Source organism: Dacryopinax primogenitus (assembly GCF_000292625.1).
Source record: "Dacryopinax primogenitus strain DJM-731 SS1 chromosome Unknown DACRYscaffold_3, whole genome shotgun sequence".
Lineage (NCBI taxonomy): Eukaryota > Fungi > Basidiomycota > Dacrymycetes > Dacrymycetales > Dacrymycetaceae > Dacryopinax > Dacryopinax primogenitus.
The window spans coordinates 467,417-468,698 of record NW_024467200.1 but is presented as its reverse complement, the minus strand read 5'-3'; positions in this window follow the sequence as shown (position 1 = coordinate 468,698).

Sequence of the window (1,282 nt, the reverse complement as noted above, 5' to 3'; positions counted from 1 at the left end):
TGTTTGGAGGAACTGCCATGGAATGAAGGCCCAAACAAGACACCAAGAGGGATAGTGAGCATTTGCAATGATCAAACCTTGAGGTAAGACATAGTGATGCCTCTGACTTGCAGGAGTCTCCAGAAGTAGTGGGGCTGTTGGGGCTCTGATAGTAACCACAAGGTATATATGCAGTAGCATGGCAACACTATAATCCCACTAAGTCTACTTTTGCTGCACTTTAGTTCGCTGTAACCAGCTTCTATCACCTCTGGGACCCCCAGTGACCCCTTTTGAATACCTCAACATCCAGCTGGCCCTAGTCACTTGGATATCAATTAGTACCCTTGCCTGGAACCCTCTTCACCTGCTGGAGCCCCACTCTTTTGCTAGACCCAGTGCCCTCACAATTAGCCTGAGAAATCTATGAAAGATATGATGAAAGGGAAAACTATGTATGATAGGCAGAGGCACTCACAGGAAGGCAGCTCAGTACTGCACAGAAATGGTTACCTCAGGGCTCAGGGCTGGTTGCAGTCTTTTTGACTGGGGTCTTGTTTGAGGTGCCAATGTTTCCATGTCTCATTGTAGTTTCCTTCTTGGGTTTCAGCATCTACAAATCAATCCCTGGGCTTTCTATAACACTTGTGCCAGCCTACAACACCCCTGAGATACCTGGCCAGCTAGCCTCATGGAGTCAATGATTAGTTGAACACAGTCTCATCCAGGTCAGCCACTCAGGAGGAGACAGAATATGCATTCTGCAGGCTCAGGACATATGGTTTTCTATGATTTGCTACATGACCAAGTCAACATGATAATGATGGCTCAGATACATGGTACAAGTTGCAAGACAATGAATCTGCAGTGCCTGCAGGACCTCACTATGGGCACTCATATATGAGCTCAGAGGCTTCATTCATTGTCCCGTATGCCTGTATGCTTGACACAAATGCTTTCAAAGGTCCCAGTTCCAATTGGCCTGACCAGAGTGAGTCAGGGAAGGAGCATCCCCAGCCACTCCCACACTAGCACCATGCTTAATGCAACTTGAAGGCCAGATCTGGAAAGAGCTCTTTCCCTGATACAAATATGATTCCATCAGAAATGCTCTACTCTGCTGACTACAGTGGCTATCGTAAGCTGACTGATAATGGATGGAGCTTCAATATTATGAGAAACAACACTTTGGTAATGATTGACCCCTCCCTGACATTATAGAGGCAGAAAATCTCAACTTGGGGGGTGGTACAGGCTGAGCTCATGTGGCTGATCCCCCCCCCCCCCCCCCCCCCCCCCAACT